The sequence below is a fragment of the Dromiciops gliroides genome, chromosome 3, assembly GCF_019393635.1.
Source record: "Dromiciops gliroides isolate mDroGli1 chromosome 3, mDroGli1.pri, whole genome shotgun sequence".
NCBI lineage: Eukaryota > Metazoa > Chordata > Mammalia > Microbiotheria > Microbiotheriidae > Dromiciops > Dromiciops gliroides.
Genome location: NC_057863.1, coordinates 239000795 through 239020531, shown reverse-complemented (window position 1 = coordinate 239020531; position 19737 = coordinate 239000795). Strand labels below are relative to the sequence as shown.

The window sequence follows — 19737 nt, the reverse complement described above, 5'->3', positions numbered from 1 at the left end:
AAAAGGAGGGAAGAGGGAAATATAAAAGAGGTAAGATAGAGAGCTATATCAACCTATACCTGTAAATGTATATGTATGTATATGCATATTGTGTATATTTGCACACGTGTAGCTAGGTAGCTAGTTAGATAGATTTAGAAGGATCTGGACCTGAAGTTTTATTGGTATACAGAGCTTCCAGTAAGATGCTGAGAGATTAAGTGCCTTTCTTAGGGTCATAGAGTATGTTTGTCAGAGGCTAAACTTGAACCATGGTCTTTTTTTTTTTTAACTATGAGGTCAGATCTTTATCAACTCACATATCAAACCCCCCACCAACAGCCCGCAAACAATCCACAATAGTACATTGTGTGTCAAATGTGGGTACAGAAGGGAGGATTTCCATTATAGGTCATCAGAAGTTCCAAATTTAAGCTTGATTTAGAAGGATGAGGTAAATTTGCCGCTACTCGTCGCACGTTCGCGCCACCGGGACCTGAGCCGGGGCGGGGCTGCAGTTTCTTTCTCCCAGAATGTCGATCGGGGTCCCAATCAAGGTCCTGCATGAGGCGGAGGGGCACATCGTCACATGTGAGACCAACACTGGGGAGGTGTACCGCAGCAAGCTGATCGAGGACAACATGAACTGCCAGATGTCCAACATCACAGTCACGTACAGAGACTGACGGGTCGCCCAGCTGGAGCAGGTTTACATCCGAGGGAGCAAGATCCGCTTCCTGATCTTGCCGGACATGCTGAAGAACGCCCCGAAACTGAAGAGCATGAAAAACAAAAACCAGGGCTCTGGGGCTGGCCGAGGAAAGGCAGCCATTCTGAAGGCCCAGGTGGCCCCCAGAGGAAGAGGGCGTGGCATGGGCCAGAGCAATATTTTCCAGAAACGAAGATAATCGGATAATCGTGTCTAAGGAAGAGAACCCTGTACTAGTGTGATTTTAGGAAATCTCTAAATGGTGTACCAGCTCTCTCTCTTAGCTCAGGGAGAGGCCAAATAAAGGTGCTTTGGAGTAAAAAAAAAAAAGAAAAAAAAAAGGATGAGGAGTCTGAAAATTGGTAAGGAGGCATTCCAGATAGGAGGAAACAATGTGAAGAAAGGCCTGGAAATAGGACAAGTAAGGCACATTGGGGTAGAGTGACTAAATGAGTTTGACCCAATAGGAGATTCATATAGAAGAATATTTAGAGGTAAGGTTGGAAAGGTAAATTAGAAAAAGGTTATGCTAAACTAAATCCCAGGGTAGCTAGGAGGCACAGTGGATAGAGTGGTGAGCCTCGAGTAAGGAAGACTCATCTTCTGGAGTTCAAATCTGGCTTCAGATACTTAGTAGCTGTGTGACTCTGGGCAAATTACTTAACCCTGTTTGCCTCAGTTTCCTCATCTATAAGATAACCTGAAGAAGAAAATGGCAAACCACCCAAAAATGGGTCATGAAGAGTTAGACACAACTGAACAAAAACAAATGCCAGGCTTAGAATCAAGACTTTTGGTCTGTACACAATGAAGATTCACTGAAAATTTTTGAGTTGGGGAATAACATGACAAAAATATTGTTGTTTTGGGAAATTAATCTAGCTAGAGTATCCAAGACAGAATGAAATGTGGAAAGACTGAAGGCAAATTAAATGTGTAAATAACTGCAAAGGTCGAAGGTAGTATGTTTCCTCTAGTGGAATCAAAATTTTTTTATCCTTCCTCCTCTATATGTGGAGAAGAATTTCTGTTGTCTTGAAGGTACAGGAAAAGGCCCATCTGTTCAATTTGGCTTATTTACAGTGTCTACAGTTATTTTAGATGGGGGAACAGCCTCTGGTAAGCTCCTAGAGAAATACAGAAAATAAATCATGAACATCAAGGGTAGAACTAGAAGATGGTTATCATTGGTCTTCTGGATGGGCATTGAAGTTCCACATTCCATGATTTATCAGGACAAAAAGAGGCCATTCTCTTGATGATAAATAGTAAACAATATTGAAATGTTACTGATTTTTCTTGTGCACAAGTTTTGTTCCACAATTGAATGAACTCTTGAGAGCTGGTGGTTTGTGCCTATTTATTCTATAGTGTGGGGCAGCTAGGTGGCACAGTGGATAGAATGCTGGTCCTGGAGTCAAGAAGACTTCTCTTTCTGAATTAAAATCTGGCCTCAGACACTTATTAGCTTTGTGACCTTGTGCAAATCACTTAGCCCTACTTGCCTCAGTTTCCTCATCTGTAAAATGAACTGAAGAAGGAAATGGCAAACCACTCTAACATCTTTTGCTAAGAAAACCTCAAAAGGGGTTATTGAAGACTTGGATACATCTGAACAACAAAAAGTTCTGTGGTGTAGTTTAAAAAAAAGTGCCACTGAATATAAGTGGGAAATGAGCATTAAGAAAGCAGGAACAAAGGATTTTAATTTTTGCTTTTTCTACCTAGAGCTTCATTTAGAAATTCTGAAGAAATCACACTGTTTTAAGTCTCACAAAGGTAACAGTATTCTACTGATTAATGCTATGGTTTCATTGAGAATACAGAGAATTGTCAGGTTAAAGAGAATAATTTTCATTTCAAAGGTAGAGTGATTGGCTTATTTTAAAATGTGATGTGTAAAATTTAATGTGTGGTTGTCTTATTCCTGTCCCAATTGTAGGGAAAATTAGCTAGGGTTTACTTATAAATTCGAAGCTTTAGCACCAGTTTGGGGCATTAAGCATTTATTAAAGCATACCAGGTATTAGTAAAAAAGAGATCACCTGGGTCAGAAAGTTAAGAAAAGGGCTATCTAGCCTAGAATTCCAGTCTGTCTTGGTTCTTCCTCAAGTCCTCCTCCATCAGCCTGTTGAAGAGACAAACTGCCAGTCACAGCTTCCTCTGAGTTGGGAGGAGAGGTGGTGGTCCATACACACTGCTTCAAACTAATGGCTAGCATCGACCAAATCCATTGCTTCACTGGACTTGAGGGTAGTCCCATGTTGAGTCCACAGCCTCTGAGAACATACCCTCTTGAAAGCCAGGCAAGTGTGGGGTTTTTTTTGTTTTGTTTTTTGGGGTTTTTTTGCTGGGCAATGGGGGTTAAGTGACTTGCCCAGGGTCACACAGCTAGTAAGTGTCAAGTGTCTGCGGCTGGATTTGAACTCAGGTACTCCTGAATCCAGGGCCGATGCTTTATCCACTGTGCCACCTAGCTGCCCCACAGGTGTGGTTTTAATTGAATTAACTTTAAGTGAGTTAATCAGCAGTCAGTCAATCAAATCAAACCAATCAATGTAAATCAATTCCCTCTAGCTGGGGCATTTTGGTGTTTCAAAACCCATTATTTTCTCACAAAAATAACCATGGAGGAAATACATAGTAACTATACTTGTCAATTTGGTCTCTATAGTCCAAAAATCTATGTTTCAATCCTGCCTCTGATGTTTCTGTTATTCATATGACTTTAGGCAAGTCATTTTAAACCTCTCTCTGCCTCAGCTTGCTCACTTGTAAAATTATAGGATTGGACTAGGTTACCCCCAAGTTTCCTTCCAGCTCTAGATCTATAATCTGATATAACTTTTCAGTTGGCTTCTGTTCCTCTTGTTGTTCAGTTGTTTTTCAGTTCAATCTTTGTGACCCCATTTGGGGTTTTCTTGGCAAAGATACTGGAGTGGTTTGTCATTTCCTTTCCCACTTGTATCTCTAGGGCCTGCTGTGTAATATCAGTGAACTATCTGACAATGAAGAGCTTCTTGTAGCCCTAGATTCTGGAAGGCCAAATTATTTCAATAGTCTTTTATTTGTTATTCAGCCTTCTCTAGAAATCTACTGCCTTCTGCTACAACATTCAGTGGAATGTGGCAGGTTTGATGATAGAATTCAGAGATGTGAAATGCTTGGATTTTATCTCGGTATTATATTTTTTTTCCTTTCTCCATCCCTGGCTCTTCTTACTCATGAAAGGTTTATGGTAGTTAGAAAAAGGAATCTAGGTATAAGACCTATGTAAAATGAGAGAAGAAATCAAATAATCTAGTGGGTAGGCAGGAGGCAGGGTGAAGAGAGCTTAAAGGAATATAAAATTCATATGTTGCTTGAAGGAACTATTGAAAGGATTTAAAGATAAACTGCAATAATAGAGCATAAAATTGTATTAACTCTCCCACTCAGTCTGCCCATGCCCTGCTATTATAGAGTTAGAATGAAATAGAAAGTGATGTAATATGGCAACAGTAAAGAAAAAATATAGAGTAAATGTCTCAAAAGTCAGAATGAGTAGATCACCAAAATGGACTAACCAGCAAGCTCCCCTTCAAAGGCCTGGTTGCTGAATCTGTTCTCTTTGTCTGAAGAACAATAGTCAAAGAACTCTGTTAGTGACCAGAAAACCATGGCCTTTATAAGACTGAATTTTCAGTGGATATGGAGTCTATGATCCATCCATCCTATGATAGACCCTGGGTTCCTAGGTTCTTGCCCTACTATATACATAGGTTATACCTAAGTTACAAAACTATGTTGTGTTGGCTATACTCCACTGACTACTTACAGAAAGAGTTGGGAGGGGGGAAGTAAACTGTGCATTGGGTGTAACTACTAGGTTCAGACCAGTGGATTTGCTTTCCAGTAACATCCCAGATTTGGGATGTAAATGAGTGATAGATCTTTTATTATTTATGTTTTCATTGCTATTATGTAATATTTTATTAATTTTATTGATTCTCTGCCAAGGGTAAAATTCTACTTGGAGCAGCTGTGTGACTCTGGGCAAGTCACTTAACCCTCATTTCCCAGCAGCAGCAGCAGCAGCAGCAGCAGCAGCAGCAGCAGCAGCAGCAGCAGCAGCAGCAGCAGAAGAAGAAGAAGAAGAAGAAGAAGAAGAAGAAGAAGAAGAAGAAAAGAAAGAATCAATTCGCAAGCCCCACCTTTGTCAAATACTACTTCTTTCCTGACTTTACTTATTTTTCACTGAGACTCAATGATGTGAACATGACACAAAGAAATTGATGGTGATGGACAGGATCTTCCACGTAGAATTTTACCCTTGGCAGTGGACTACTTACAGCTGCATTTGAACTCAAGTCCTCCTGAATCCAGGGCTGCTGTGTCACCTAGCTGCCCTGAGAGTTGATTCTCATTAGGTACATCCACAATAATCCAGATCACCTAGATTTCAAATTCACGTGGCTGCCTGGGAGGCATAAAGGATAAAAGGTCATCTTTTCTCTGACAACCACACTTCTGTGGAACTTCTCCAACATTTCTGCTACTAGAAGGAGTGTAGGACTGGGCCACTTATTTGATCCTTCCTCTTGAACAGGCCTATGATGGTAATCATTAGTACCATCTCATGATTAAGGATGTTTAATGCAGCTGAAAAGGACTTTAGAAATCATCTAACAATATGACAAGAAGAGAAGATGGATTGGTAATTTGGCAAGAAGGAAAGTGGCAGGTGTGCAAGAATATTCCACTGAACTCTCTCAACATCACAAGAGATAGATACCTTTTTTTTAATGAACTTTTTTTTTTGCTTAGAGTTTGAATGATAAGTAAAGGAAAGAGGGTAAGACATAGGATGATAGTTTTAAGGCATGTTAGAGTTCTATAGGGCTCTCCCCCACCTCCCATTAGATTGGGCACAGAGGAAACAAAAAGAGATTGAAGAGATATAGAGAAAAAGATCATGGGAAAAGGAATGGGATTGAAGATACGGGTAGAGGGCATAGCCTGGGTGAAATCTCTTCAGAGTCAGGAGAAAAGGATGAAAGAATGAGAATGGAGGTCAAGAGCTTTTGAGACAGAATCAGAAGAAGAGCTTCTAGGAAATAGTTTCTATTTTGTGGGTATTAATCAAAATCCTAAGCTTAGAGGATGAGGGAGGGAAAGATAAAAGATTGAAGGGAAATAAGGTCTGGAAGAGGACCTGCTATGAGTGGGTTAGAGAATCAATTAGAGTGAAGGAAAGAGATTATATTACAGCAGTTGACCCAGGTTTCAAGGTTGCATAACTTTCTCTAAATCTGGTCAGTAGCATCTGAAGAGTAGAGAAGGAGAACCTTGGCAGAGTTGGGGGTTTGACAATATGTGAATATTGAAATATTTACATATGAGGAAACTTAAGGAAAAAAAAAACTGAAAATGGCTCCATGGTTGAAGAAACATTTTTTATTCTAACTAGATACTACTAGTAGAAGGGATGAAAACTTTCAAAGAATAGAATATTGTTCATTTGAATTAATAGACTTCCTCAGAGAAGGAAAAATAGATAAAATTTTAGTTGACAGCAGTGTATGAGTTGAATCTTACTGTTTTCTTAGGTTTTTAGGCCTAATTTCTTTTCTTAAATATTTTTAAAGTTTCTATTGTGCTGTTTTTTTTTTCTGATTCTGTCTATGAGAGACTTTGGGGAAGTGACTGTAAATTCTTCTGATGTAAATAGCATGAAGCAATGTGATACCAATCATGAAGTCACAGTAAGTGAGTTGATGCCTTTAGAGGATTAATCACTCATGAATAAGCTTTATGATCAAAATTTTTTGGAGCTCATTTTGAACAAATTTTCTTTCTCTTCTATTGGTTGTAGTTACGTGAATATTTAAGGAAGTATCTTTTTAATTATTTAGAAGTTAATCAAGGCTTCAGTAATTGGGCAATTTAATTCCTTCCCACAAATATATATTAGGTGCCTAATATTAGCTGTGTACTGGCAATATACAAATAAAAATTAAGCAATCTTTTCCCTAAAGGAACTTGCCAGGAGTTACAACTGATATACAAAGTAGACACAAAACTCAAAAGGATCTGATGCAGGAGTTCCCTCCAAGGAAGCAGATGAAAATTTTCTTATTCCTGCCCTTCTTGTACAATTCTTGCCCACAGCCTCCCTTAGGTTTGCTGTAAGAGATATATTCAACATGCTTGGGGTCTGCCTTTATCTTTTCTGACATTGAGAGGATACAGTGAAACACTCTGTCTCTCAACCTGTCATCTTTCATTCTTGCCAAATTACCAGCCCATCTTTTCTTCTTATCATATGATTCCTTGATCACTTTTTTTTAAACCCCTATTCATCTTTTTTTTTTTTCAGGGCAATGAGGGTTAAGTGACTATCCAAGGATCATACAGCTAGTAAGTGTTAGTGTCTGAAGCCAGATTTGAACCCAGGTCCTCTTGAATCTAGGGCTGGTGTTTTTTCCACTGTGCCACCTAGCTGCCCCCCAACCCCATTCATCTTTGAAGTTCCTAATTGGTTACATGTCATAACTTGCTTATGTCTACCATCCATCTCTCCATTTCCCCCAGGGTGATGATCTTTTTTTAACTTTTAGAGATAGTTGTATTCCATTTTTTTTCTGTTATATAGCAACCCTGATAGGAATGTTTATATTGAAAAAGTTTATACCTTTGCTTTTATGGAAGCTTGGGGTAAGTAAGTGTGTATATATATATATATATATATATATATATACACACACACATATATATATATACACACACACACACACACACACACACACACACACACACATATATATATATATATATATATATATATAAATAAAGTATTCCAGCCTACTGTCTTCCATCTTTGCAACATTGGGCTCAATTTGGTATCCATCTTTACTATATGTTCCACATATACATACTATGAGAAAACTTCTATAAAGTGCTCATCCAAAAGAATGTTGAAATTTTGTCAACAAACTATGTTCACCCACTTCGTCTTTCCTTTTTGAATGAATAGGTCAAATTATTTTGAGTAATTGCCAATCTTTTCCAGGAGTCTCTGCAAAAATTCTCTTTTGAGACAAGGTAATCAGCATAAATTCATATGTAAACAAGAACATATGGAGGACTTCATTTTCCACAGTGAATCTTTCTTGGATCTGAATTCTTTGTTGGATCTCCTCCATTAGAGTAATGAATACTTTTAGTCAGCATACTAAAAATCTCCCTGTTTTATGGCTTGCTTTATCAGTGGGCCACTGAACAGGGTTGTTTTATTTTTCCCCCTTGTTCTGTCTTCCAAGGAATATTAGACGATTTTGAACAAGGTATGTAATTAAGTTACTACAAAGTGATTTATTAAAAATATTCACATTTACTGTTTATCTACAACCTGGGCTGCAGTACAACATATGCATATGACCCTGCTTGCAAAAACTAAGCTTTATTACTGATGAGTTATTTTGGTTTTATGATCATCCAGCAACTTTTTTTTCTTTTTGTTTCAGTCAGTCAGCCTCTGATGTGTAAACAAAAAATAAATTCATACAGACCCCAAGTATTTTTGAGTGGAAGTGCATTATTGGTTAAGCCACAGGCCAGAAGTTCTACTCTAATGGTAGTGATTGTTTGCTTCCAGAATTTGGGGCATATTTATGTATGTCACAAAGATTTAGAATAGTACATGCTGTCTATGAGACTAGCCTGGGGAAAGGAATGTCTCATAGAATTCAAACGATGTAAGAAACGTTAGAGATGATGCTATTTTGTCATAAAGAAGTTAAATCAGTTTCCTCAGCTTCCACATTTAGTTAGATATACAGCTCAGATTAAAACCCAAGTCCCATAATTCTCTGTTCACATGCTTGGATATGAAATATGATAAGCCTTGATTTTTCCCTTAGCTATAATAAAAGTAGCCTTAATCTAAGCTGAGGATAATAACTGAAGAACTAAGTGATTTTTCAATAACCAAAGTCACTGAAAGTAAGAAATTCCAACTTTGGGGCATTTTTCAAGTACTTTAATACATTTCCTGGATGTGTCCTCATTAGTAAGTGCAAAATTGATTTTCCTAGTGGGGTAGAGAACATTGAATAAGAGGAGTGGTAATCAATCAACAAGCATTTATTAAGTGTCTACTATGGGCCAGGATGGGATTAGTTATATAAAGTCTGATCAATAGGAAGAATAAATAGGTAGGAGGGGTTGAGAAGTTTCTGGAAGCTGGATTTTTACTTGAGACATTCTCAAAGACAATGGCTGATAGAATTTTCTGTTTGTAGTAGGGCTTTCAAAGGAATTTGCTAACTGACCAAAGGTTACTAAGAAGGTGTAACGATTGGAATAACGCCACCTGCTGGATACTTACTGTAGAAGAGTTCTGCCCATGAAGGGAAGGTCTTTGAGGGCAAGACCAGGAGTCTTTTCTTCAGGAGTCAGGAAGTGACGCGGACTAGTGGGAGGAGGAAGGAAGAGACTGGCGCTCAGTCTCGGGCTCTTTCCTCTGGACTCTGGCGGAGAAGGGAGCTAGAAATGTGCTCTCCCTTTAATAGATAGGAATCTAGGCCTTTTTCTCTCTCTTTACCAAATTCTTATTCTCCTTAATAAATGCTTAAAAGTCTAACTCTTGCTAAAGCTTATAATTTATTGGCGACCACTCATTAGATATTTTAGACAGTTTAGCTAGAATTTTAGCCCTTAACAGATGGCTGACCACGAAGAGGAAAGCTGAACCTCACTTCTGATCTTCCGGTTGGGTAAGAAATTTTCCCTACCCTAACCCTTTAAATCTTAAGTACTGCTGAATTGCCTGGTGTTTTCCCTTTAAATTTTTTCAAATGGACCTTTTAAACTCCCTAATTATCCTATTTTTGATTTTAGTCTGTTTAACCAGACAAATGGGAGATAAGATCATGTTAATGCTTTGTTTTTGTGGATTTTCTATTTTTCTTTTTATTTTTGTTAAAAGAGCCAGCAACTTACTCACACAAGGAAATATCTCTCCCTCTCCCAACCATGCTTTTTCAGAGAAACCTGAAGAGATTCCTGCAGCTTTTCCCAATTCTAACACTAATTGTTGCTCTAATTTTGCATGCCTGGAGGCAATGACCCACCCTCTAGAAGCTTTTAATCCCCTAGCACCTGGAGGCAAAGTGGGGGAAGAGGAATCCAGGCCTGAGTTCAAAATCAAGTCTGATTCAAATTGCTCTGGTCCCTCCCCTCCTCTCCAGACCCCACCCTCTACTCCTCCTATGGCCAAGCCCATAGCTTCCCCTGCCTGGGAAGTCCAGAGATCTGGTGCGCATGCTCAACTTTTTCTACCTGCATTTGCAGCTTCAGGCTCAGCCCTTCCCCGGCCTGGCTGTGCTTTTGAGACAATCTTAGAAAGCTCTTTAAATTCCAGATATGCTCGTTTTGTTCATAATTTTGCTAACCTGCTTTTGTCTTTAATTAGTAATCTTATAAAGCATTTGTATGGTGAAAAGCCCGACAGACAATATAGAGGGGTTAAAGAAGAAAAACTTAAGCTGAATAAGAATGACAATCAACATAGTTCAAGACTCTGCTTCTTTTGCCATGGAAGGGTATATATTTTACAGAAATGTAGAAGTAAGCAGCAAGGTATTGATATGAGTATTGGGGATTTTAGATACCGAAATCAGAAGTGTTCTGAATTCACTCAGAGTATTAATGTCAGTTCAGAGGTTACATAGAATTTCTATGCTATTACACCTACATTTTGAAATTAATGGTATGGGTTTATTTTCATAGAGATTTTCATGCTTTTGAGATTGTGTTTTATACTTAGTTTTTAAAACAAGGAGAGTATTTGTAAAAGCTTTTTATAGTCATATGATCAAGTTTATATTTTATAATACTCTTATTAATATTAAGTTCATATTCATTTAGATTTCCCTAGTTTGAATTTCATTGTCTTTTATTGTTCCATGTGTATTTTTTTCTATTTATTCATCTCTAATTTTGAAACATTGCAAGATGGTTTTGATTTCATAATACAATGTTAATTCTAGGAGTATTGTGCTCCCATATTCTGAGTTGTTTGTGTTTGTTATTTTTTCTCAACTGATTATTTGATCAAACTCTTTAAAGCATTTCCTTGGCAAATTGGTTGCCATGGCAAGTGTAAATTGATTCTAGAAGTATTATTTTTGATAAGCATATTTAAAAAAAAAAAGAGGGGAACATTTGTAGAAGTTTTCTTTGAGATTGTGTTGTGATTTAACTTATATTTAAATGTTATGATTTTTCAAAAAAGAAATTGTATACTAAGTAAAAAAAAGGGGGTATTATTTGAAATTGTTGCATAATTATATATTATATTCTGAGTCAAGATGTATTCACATTTTTTGCAATCATTTATTATCCTCAATTTTTAAATCCATATGAGACTTGGATTATGGGAACTTATCATTTAAGACATTAATTGCCTTTATTCTGAGTTATCAGATGCCAGTTGGCCAAGATGCCATCCAATCACAAGAGGAATACATGCAAGAGCAGACACTGAACTGTCACATGAGGGGAGACATGCATGAAGTCAAGGTATGGCCGAGGGAACGGCTTTTGACTAATGTTGAGGTTGGATTCTCTTGGTTTAATATTTTATTTTATTTTTCCCCACAATATTGTACAGATGGCTGGAAGTATTGATCCCACCCATCTCACTTCTACACCTGGCTTCTATGCTCCCTCCTATATGCCTGATGCCATGGACATCTCAATCCCATGCATCTGATTAAGTCTGACTCAGTTTCCTCCAATATGTTCGGTGGCATGGACATATATTCCATCCACCTATTTTAAGCCTGGCATACTGCATGGACAGTACATACTGCTCAAGTGTGGGAATGCTCATATCCCATCATTTCTCTGTTCTTTTATGGTAACCCCCATAATTATCTCAGGTGTCATGATAAATACAGTGTTGAATTTGGCCTTGACACCTGTTACCAATTATATTAGATTTTTTAATTTCTCATAATGGCATGAGGATAATTAGGCAGATGATGCAAAAAGTGATGAAACAAAGATAAAAATTATTTTTATTAATTAATATTGCAGCAATTGTCTTCTCAATTACCCTCCATAAGGGGGGACTATAGTAATATTATGATTTTAAAGAATGGTTCAATTTTTGTTTTATTATATGTTTCATGAGTAACAACTAAGATTATGAATTCCCTTAGACATGTTTTTGAGAACTTTCATTGTTTGATTTGATTATTGACAAAGCTATTTTAAAGTTGTGTTAAGCTCAATTTTGTAGGAAATTTTCCTGGCTGATTACCATCATCCACACATCAACCCCTGAAAAGACTTCCATTCCACGACTACACCTAGAGGACATCTAAGAAAAGACTTTCAGAGACTTTAAATGAACAGTTTTGATTTGTTGTTTTTGTTGTTTTTTTTCTCTTTCTGTTATAATATACACCATCTGTAACATGTATTCTCTGCAGAGGCCCTCCCTTTGCAAGACTAATGTCAAAGCGTCGGTTCATGAGGACAAAAAAAAAAAAAAATCGCCCCTCTGAACAAAACTTTCCTCTCTTCCTTTTCTATATTGTTGTTCACATATTATTAGTTAGCAATAGTTATTATATTCTTTTTACTGTTCCGTCAAGGAAACATTTTGTTTCTTGAGGAACAACAGGGGGGACTGTAACGATTGGAATAACGCCACCTGCTGGATACTTACTGTAGAAGAGTTCTGCCCATGAAGGGAAGGTCTTTGAGGGCAAGACCAGGAGTCTTTTCTTCAGGAGTCAGGAAGTGACGCGGACTAGTGGGAGGAGGAAGGAAGAGACTGGCGCTCAGTCTCGGGCTCTTTCCTCTGGACTCTGGCGGAGAAGGGAGCTAGAAATGTGCTCTCCCTTTAATAGATAGGAATCTAGGCCTTTTTCTCTCTCTTTACCAAATTCTTATTCTCCTTAATAAATGCTTAAAAGTCTAACTCTTGCTAAAGCTTATAATTTATTGGCGACCACTCATTAGATATTTTAGACAGTTTAGCTAGAATTTTAGCCCTTAACAAAGGCTAGCATCATAGCCTAAGAAAAGGCAGGAAAACTTTCTGTAAATATATTTTACTTAAGTATATTATAACTAAGAATTACTAATAGGAATGATAAATAAATTGGGCATAGGAATTGGCCACAAAGGGTATCAGCAAAATGATGTCTAGAAATTGTATAATGATGTGCAGAGAGTATGATCTGTATGAGTGTGTGTTTAAATCTTTTAGTGCCAAGTAACAAATATATGGATGTGTGTATGGATGTACACACACACACACACACACACACACACACACACACACACCCCAAATTCACGCTGGTTTTTTCCACTTAAAAAGTTCAAAGGATATAAGAAATATTTTCACATTCCTCAGGTAAATAGACACAATTAAATCTTCTTTGAAAGAATGAGGGAATTTCCCAATGCATAAGTATCCAAAAGATATGAACAAAGTTCTCAGAATTGCAAACTCTTAATAACCACATTAAAGAATTCTCTAAACCACTACTTATAAGAGACATGCAAATCCTAAGTACCTCGGGGTTAAACCTCACACTCTTCAAATTGGCAATAATGATACATTATTGGAATAGTATATATTGCAGAGGATGTGGTAAGATGGCCCCCTAGTGAATTGTTGGATGAGCTGTGTACTAGCACAGTCATTTTGGAAACCAATTTAAAGTTATGCAGTGTCCATATCCTTTGACCTAGAGATTCTTCTGCTGGTCATTGATAAGGAGAAAGCTTCCATATACATAAAAATATTCACAGCACAACTTTTCATAACAGCAAAGAATTGTAAAAAAAGTAGATGTCTCTTGAGTGGGGAATGACTAAGAAAATTGTGGTAAATGAATATAATGTAATATTATTGTGCTTCAGGAAACTAAGAATTTGTCTTATATAGAGAAGTATGGGAAGACTTACATGAAATGATGTATAGTGAAATATGTAGAACAAAGAAAATACTATACATAATGACAATGATGTAAAGTGAAAGAACAACCAACACAAAATAATTTAAATTGAATTTTGGCCAAATTACAAAGAACATGTGTAGCCCTGAAGAATGAGTCTGAGAAAACACTCTCACTCTACTTTTTTCCTTTTTATCCCATATGTATCTGGCTTTGTAAATATTCACTTGTATGTTGTTTTCCCGACTAGAGAGGGGCAGGGACTATCTTTTGCCTCTTTTGTATCCACAGTGGTTAGCACAATGCCTGGAACATAGTAGTGTGGAGAGTGAAAGATGAAATGACTGAGGAAAACAAAGGTTTGATCTTTTAAGGATATTTATTTACTAAACAATGCATGTCAACAACAAAGAGGGAAGAGACCTTCTTAGCTTAGGCCTGGATCCTGAATACAGGGGGAGACAGACTTTCATACATTAACAACAGTTAATCAAATAAGACCAATTAATTAAATTAGAGGAAACATTAGGGACTTTCAAAGTCGGGAGGGGAAGAATGAACAGTTGCAATTTCTTGAATCAGTAAAGGAGGGGTACCTTTCCCTAAGTATCTATAAAAAAAAAAAATCAAGGGCACATGAAAATCGTAACTGATTGATGAACACAGTACCAATTTTTAGATAAAACATATGGGTTGTTTGAGATGTACAATTGTGAGAAAGTTCCTTGCATCAATCTTTGGATCTGACTGGATTTCTGGTCAACATAACCAAAGTCCTTATTTAAGGGTCTCTAAGCAACAGAGGAGTGGTCCAGCTTTCCAGCCACACAGGACTAAGTTCAAACAATACAATAAGATTTTCACACAATTCCCACAATTGAATAAATTTTTCTCACAAGACAAAATTGAACTGGACCCATAATTGAATAGAAAACTAAGCTAGTTCCAGAATTGAATCACAAGATGGAGTCAGTGTGGTTCACTCAATTCTCACAATTAACCACTTTCTGTCTAATCCCCTCAGTAGGTATTTAATAAATGTTTTTCACCTGATTGATTGATAGTATAACTCATATAGGATATTTCAAGTAAAAAGAGATGTTTGTATCAGCAATTACATATATATATATATACACATACATAAAAATACACATATAGTATATTTGCACATTTAGTAGCATATATAAATTTATATGAAGAAATATAGACATATGATTTTATAATACCTTTGTTTTGTTTTGTTTTGTTTTTGGTGGGGCAATGAAGGTTAAGTGACTTGCCCAGGGTCCCACAGCTAGAAAGTGTCAAGTGTCTGAGGCCGGATTTGAACTCAGGTTCTCCTGAATCCAAAGCTGGTGCTTTATCCACTGTCCCACCTAGCTGCCCTGTAATACTTTATAACTTGCTTCACACCTTCAAGATTGTTCAGGCAGGCTTTCAAAATGTATAGCTTTTGAGACAAACTATGAATTTAATCAGCCCCATTTTTAGCCCCTTGACTAACAGTACAAAGATAAAAATTATATCTTAGAAGTGGGATACCCTCAACAAATTTTGGTGCCCAAAGGCATGTGGTAGAAGCAATAGCCATGAAGTATCCTTACCCTGCATATAGGCTAGTTTTCCCTAAAAGGTAAGAAAAACCTTCCTAATACTTGATTGGCTTAGAGAACTATGGGTTGAGACTTTGATGAGGCTTCCTGTTCATGCAAGGGCATAAAAGAAACTCATCCATAAGGAGACAGCCCCTTTAAGTCTTGGGAGACGTCCCACTGTCATGGGAGTCATAACATGCTAGAAACATTTATAGACAGAGACCAGGGGGCCATGTTTATCTTTACCAGTGCTATATTTTTACTGGGTATCCTTTCCATACAATTGCTAAATAATCTTCCTTTTAAAAACTACTGGATAAAAATCTCATTATGTTCTAATCTTGACTCTAAACTACCAGGCAGATATATGTGTTATCTGATATTTATCTAAAATTACTTTTTGCCAAACAGCATTTTAGTTTTCATTGCTGTTCTTGTCCATCATAGTTTTTGAGTTTTTTATCTTAATATCTAGTCAAACATGTATGATTATAGTATATTTACTTTCATTTTTAAAAAGTCTCTAGTATATTAAAGAGCTGAAATCCCAAGACCAAACAATTAGTTGATGGCTTTGCCAAAACAAAAACACAAACACAAAACAAAACAAAACAAAAAGAACTGCTTTAAAAATTAATTAATTTTTTTCCAGTTACATGTAAAGTTTTTTTTTTGTTTCAAAATTTTTCTCCTTCCCTCTCCTGAAAACAGCAAACAATCTGATATAGGTTATACATTAGAGCCATGTTAAATATATTTCCACATTCATTATGTTGTAAGACAAGAATCGGAACAAAAGGACAAAAACACAAGAAAGAATAAACAACAACAAAGCAACAACAAAAGTGAAAAGAGCATGTTTCAATATGCATTCAGACTCCATAGTTCTTTTTATGAATGTGGAGAGCATTTTCCACCATGAGTCTTTTGTTTTGGATCATTGTATTGCTGAGAAGAGTTAAATCTATCACAGTTAATACTGTGTACGATGTTCTCCTGGTTCTACTCATTTCATTCAGCATCAATTCATGTAAGTCTTTCCAGGTTTTTCTGAAATCCACCTGCTTATCATTTCTCACAGCGCAATAGTATTCCATTACATTCATATACCACAACTTGTTTAGCCATTCCCCAATTGGTGGATGTCCCCTCAATTTCCAATTCTTTGCCACCACAAAAAAGCAGCTATAAATATTTTTGTACATGTGAGTCCTTTTCCCTTTTTTTCAGATCTCTTTGGGATGTAGACCTAGTAGTGATATTGCTGGGTCAAAGGGTATGTACAATTGTAAAGCCTTTTGAGCTGGGTTCCAAATTGCTCTCCAGAATGGTTGGATCAGTTCACAGCTTCACCCACAGTGCATTAGTGTTCCAATTTTCTCACCAACTATTTTTTATTGACTTGATCACATGCAATAATAATAATTACAACTGATGTTGGCATAGCATTTTAACATATGTGGCTTCCTTTGACCTATATAATGAATCAATGAAGTGGGTGTGACAAGCATTTTTACCCCCATTTTACAAAAGAGAAAGTTGAAGCTCACAGAAATAGAATGAATTAGCCAAGGTCAAGTACTGTAAATGGCAAAGCTAGAATTAAAACTCATGTCTCCTAACTCCAAGTCCAGTGTTCCTTGAACTATTGCACTATAATACACTCTGTAAGTGTTGAATAATTCATTCATTTTCTGCAAAGAGAACATTATGCTCACTGTTCATTTTGAATAGAATAATACTATAGTGAGACATATACTGATTAAAAAAATATTGACTATAAAGACAGAAGGTTCAGTGACAGAAAAGGTAATGTTGAGCTGTAGGATTGATACTGCTATGATATCTGATATTGAAGCACAACTGAGTTATTTAAAGTGGCAGCTAATATTTCCTATCAAGCTCTCTCATCAAAGAAAGAAACACTAATATAGAAGTGGCTAAAGTAGAATGCTGATTACCATTTAGTGTAAGTAGATTTTTTTCATATTCTATGTCACGAAGTAGAAATGGGAGAAAATGCCACAGGAGCATTATTTAATTTTTTGATTGACATTTAGTCTAGATTTGATTTTGGTGCTTTTTTCTTCTATTTAATGACTAGAATAAATGTGTTTAAAATAGCAAAGTCTCTTTGGTTTATTTAAAAGAGATAAAAATGGCCCTTGGAAGATAGAATGATATCTATACCTACACACACACACACACACACACACACACACAAACTTTTCATTCTTGCACAATTTTCACCAATATTTTCTAGAATTTTATTTGCACAATGATATATTTTAATAAACTCTGAAGCCTGAGATGATTTAGCTGGAAAAGTATAATTAATATTTTAGAATGTAGCATAATTTTTACTTGTTCACAGCAGTCAGTCAAAGATTAATTTACTCTTGGCTGCTGGGACCAAGAAATCAGTATTCAGTTCATCACTGATTATTCCAATCATTAGACAGGAATCTGATATGGGGTAGCTCTGTTTGTAAAAGAAGAGTTAGTTATTGCTTTGAGGGCAGATTCTTAAGAGAATATAAAAATTTTCTTTCACCTTGAGGGTAGAGAAGATAAATCTCATGAGTATCTGTTTTTTCATGGGCACACAGGTAATGGTCTTTTGAATGAATTTGATTAACTATGAATACATTGAAAATCTTTGTTTATACTTTGGTTGGGACTGGTGCAAATTTTACAAGTAGTGGAAAAAATATACATTTCATAAAATTGAATTCACAAGCTATATAAATCATTGTCAATCAATAATTATTTATTAAGTGCCTATTATGTGCTGGGCACCATGATAATCAATATTAATGAAAGATATTGAGTAGATACAAAGGCTATTGTATGGTGGAGAGTCATAGAACACTCCATTCTCCCAAAATGTGAAAATAAGTACCATTCAGAGGCAATGGAGAGAGGCACATGGTAGATCTGAGCAGGTTGCAACATATAACAAGTAAGAAAGCATCAAGAGAGTAAATATACAGTATAAAAGAAATATATAATTGAAAAAAATAAACTATTCAATGGTCAGGGAATAGTATGTGGAGAGTTTGTGTACTCCATTGGTATCCTCATATTTTTAGGAGAAAGTTAGGAAAAACCCTAACATATTCAAGGGACCCCCTGTGATGAGTTTACAGAATGAGATAGATGCTTCAGAGAATCACTAGAAGGATCTGCATGAATGGAATTGTTGTAAAGAATATTCATAGAGCCAGGATCAGAAATCCATTGGAGGAATTGAGTTTTGAGCATACTGAGTTCATAATAACAATACTAATCATCATCATTATCATAATTATTTTATGTTTATTTACTACTTTAAGGGTTACAAAGCACTTACTTTCCAACCTTGTGATATAGATCAATCAATAAACACTTGTTATCTATTTTCTCCATATTATGGATGAGAAAATTGATGCTCAGATATATTAAGGGACTTGCCCAAAGTCCCATAGCCAGTAAACTTTAGAGTTAGGGTTCAAGTCCATATCTTTTGGCATTAAAAAATGGTGTTTCTTTCCACTACATCACCCTACCTAAACCAGAGAAGCTCTCATATACTCTTCTTATTCCAGGCAATACTCTTATTAAAAGGAGCATATTATCATAGTTCTTTCCTTAGATAGGTGGTTTAAGTATCTGTCAATAACCCCTTTTACAAGATTGTGGAAGGCAGCACCATAAATCTAAGAATGTTAGTTCTTCCATTAGAATGTAAACTTCTTGGGAGGAAGGGACTATATTTTTAACATCTCTTTGAGTTTTGAGTGCTTTGCACAGTGTTTGGCAAGTAATAAATAATTAAGGCATGTGGAATGAATCTCTGAAGAAGGTGCTTAGTGCTTGCTACCAGCACGTATACAGCATTTTACAAATATTATCTTATTTTATCCTCACTACACCTCTGAAAGAAGCTACTATTATACCCATTTTATAGATGAGTAAATTTAAACAGACTGAGGTTAAGTGACTTGCATAGTTGTGGAAATATAATACAACTTGTAGAACTTAGCTCTATAAGAAATGGACTTCTGAAAAAACCATAAAATTTTTATAATGTTAAATATGGAGTTTCACTGTCTTAATTCTGTGGAATTTGTTCTTGCTTGTTTTTGCAGTTGTTTTATTGGCACAGGTAATCCATTGGAAATGATAATTAGATTTACCCTGGTTGGATGCTTCCAGAAGAAACATTGGTAATAGTTTGTCCTACTCCCTTCCCAGAAGAATCAAATATAGAAGATGTAATTTTATATAGTACAAAAGAAGCAAACTATGCTATTTAGGGGGCATGACTTAGGGGAAATATCACATGTGTGAGAATCCTTTTGCTTTTGCTTTGATATGATATTTGAACATCTGATTTGATGGTTTAAACAATCTTTTTGATCTATATCATCTCTCTCTTCTCCATGGTCTCTGCAAGTCACATCTCAACTCAACTTCCCAAAGATAGAAAGTGCCTTGGACTCAAAAATTAACT

General features: G+C 36.3%; 1 pseudogene; it reads left to right on the top strand.

The window, feature by feature from the left end:
• The first annotated feature begins 492 nt into the window (after nucleotides 1-492).
• On the top strand, nucleotides 493-1000 carry LOC122751440 (annotated as a pseudogene).
• The last annotated feature ends 18737 nt before the right edge of the window (nucleotides 1001-19737 follow it).